This window comes from Rutidosis leptorrhynchoides, chromosome 10, assembly GCF_046630445.1.
Source record: "Rutidosis leptorrhynchoides isolate AG116_Rl617_1_P2 chromosome 10, CSIRO_AGI_Rlap_v1, whole genome shotgun sequence".
In the NCBI taxonomy this organism is placed as follows: domain Eukaryota; kingdom Viridiplantae; phylum Streptophyta; class Magnoliopsida; order Asterales; family Asteraceae; genus Rutidosis; species Rutidosis leptorrhynchoides.
Window position 1 is genome coordinate 87,623,060 of NC_092342.1, and position 3,101 is coordinate 87,626,160.

The following is a 3,101-nucleotide window of genomic DNA, read 5'->3' on the forward strand; positions in this document are numbered from 1 at the left end:
ATACATGTATATATAATATTTACTATATATAATATTATGTTATAGATACCAAGTAGATATATTAGTTATATATTGAAATAAACTCAGCGTATATCTTCCATTACTTTGTTAGTGTTTTATTATATATATGTATATATATTCACATCTAATCATAAACTACTGTTCGTGAATCGTCGGGGATAGTCAAAGGTCAAATGTATACATGAACACGGTTCAATGTTTTTGAGACTTCACAGTACAGACTTTGCTTATCGTGTCGATTATAGATTAAGATGAAGTTTAAATTTGTCGGAAATTCTCGGGTCATCACAAAGGGATCACCACCTCGAAACCAAAACCCAAACCTAACGCAAGAAAATTGGAGTAAGATTCCAAATCGAAAATTTCAACAACCCCTGCAAACGTACCTAGCTTTCTGAAATTCGACATCTTTCCTTTACAATGAAGAATGAACTCTTTAACCTTGGACTCCGAAAGAGGAACGGAATCGACGATTAGCACACAACGGTCCAGTTTATCTTCAACCTCTCGATTTGGAGTTTTTGAGACAGAAGAGAGTGATCGACCACCACGTCTAGCAACCCCACCACCCCGTCGACAGGGTCGTCCCACATAAATAGGTTCACCAAAAACCACAGAACCATTCATCTCTTGGATTGCCGAAGAGGCGTGTGCACTTTGCTCAAAGGTAATAAAAGTAAAACGCCTAAATAGCCAGGACTTGATGTCCTTAATTGACCCAAACTTCTCGAAAGCATCTTTGAGCATATTGTGAGAAATCCTACCTAGCCTGCCGATGAAAATTGTATCACCATGTTGTCTGGAATCGTCTAGAGACATGAAGATACTCTTTAGAATGTTGAGAATTGAAGAAAGAAGGAGTCAATTGTAGCAACTAAAGGTAGTAAAATGTAGTAATATGTGGGGTATTGAAGTTGGAAGTTGAGGGGATAGGGTGGTTAGTGGTGATAGTGAGAAAAAGTTTCAAACAACCGGTGGAGAGACTTGGGCTCATATCCCAAGTCAGAGAAAAAGCATGGGTTGAACTTCATACGTTCATTACTTAGTGAGTAGAGAAGATTTTAATTAAGATTCATGAAGGCTTCAAAAATTGCTTAATTAACAAATTATTTGACATTACCCATTGCATTCTTTAAAAGTTGATAAAAATATGACGTTCAACTATTATTATTATTATTATTATTATTATTATTATTATTATTATTATTATTATTATTATTATTATTATTATTATTATTATTATTATTATTATTATTATTATTATTATTATTATTATTATTATTATTATTGTTATTATTGTTATTGTTATTGTTATTATTGTTATTATTATTATTTTTATTGTTATTATTATCATTATTGTTATTATTATTGTTATTATTATTTATTATTATTATTATTATTATTATTATTATTATTATTATTATTATTATTATTATTATTATTATTATTATTATTATTATTATTATTATTATTATTGTTATTGTTATTGTTATTGTTATTATTGTTATTATTATTATTTTTATTGTTATTATTATCATTATTGTTATTATTATTTTTATTATTATTTATTATTATTATTATTATTATTATTATTATTATTATTATATTATTATTATTATAATTATAATTATTATTATAATTATAATTATTATAATTATTATTATTATTATTATTATTATTATAATTATTATTATTATAATTATCATCATCATTATTATTATTATTATTATTATTATTATTATTATTATTATTATTATTATTATTATTGTTTTTATTATTATTGTTTTTATTATTATTATTGTTGTTATTATTATTATTATTATTATTATTATTATTATTATTATTATATTTATATTTATATTTATATTTATATTTATATTTATATTTATATTTATATTTATATTTATATTTATATTTATATTTATATTTATATTTATATTTATATTTATATTTATATTTATATATTTTTTACATACTAAATAGCACAGGCTTTTTCGTGAGGAATACACATCAAAAAAAGAAACAAAAAGCCCTCCAAATTTTTTCCACTTTACACTTCTAACCCCCCAAACAATGGGTAAAATGTAAATTCATAATTTTAATAAAAAAATCTTAAAAATAAACACCACCCAAACTTTTAACGGGACCTCTCTTCTCGCTCGCTATACGTTAAATTTATTCGATATCACCGTTCAACTCGAAATAATTTTACGAACACAATGCAACTAATTATACGCGAAAGGACGTATTTTAAAAAACGCTAAATATTTCGGGGTAACTTCCTTACATATACATAAACGTACAATAACCAACTTAAACTAACCACATCGTATCGACGGTTCCGTTCCTTTTTTTAAACAATCTCTATGTCGTAAAAAATGTGCAGACCATTATGTATACTAAGTACTAATCACGTATATCCAAATACACCCGTAATAATTCGTTTTTAATTCTGTAAATACATAACGGTAAATTAAATATGAATATTCAATCCGAAAAGCCCTGCCGCGTCGCGCGAGCCACTTTTTCTAGTTATTATTATTATGATTATGATTATTATTATGATTATGATTATGATTATGATTATGATTATTATTATTATTATTATTATTATTATTATTATTATTATTATTATTATTATTATTATTATTATTATTATTATTATCATTATCATTATCATTATCATTATTATTAGGGTTAAGGCTACTTAAGGGTCATATACTTTTTTTTTTGTCCCGATGTAGGTCATATACCTAAAAAATTAATAATGTAGGTCACATACTTTCAAAAAGTGTATCAATGTAAACAAAAGGTAACCTGTTACCGGCTAAACAGGTAACATTTTGTTTACATCGATACACTTTTTGAAAGTATGTGACCTACATTAGTATTTTTTTGGGTATATAGCTTACATTGGAACAAAAACAAAAGTATACTAAGCTCAATCTACAAAATCAATCAAGGATGATTCTCTTAACAAATTGACTTCAGATTAGTAAATCATAACATCAAACGAAGTTTCGCACATCACCAGAACTAATAATCAACAAAAATTCATAGAGTTTGATCTCGAGTTCATC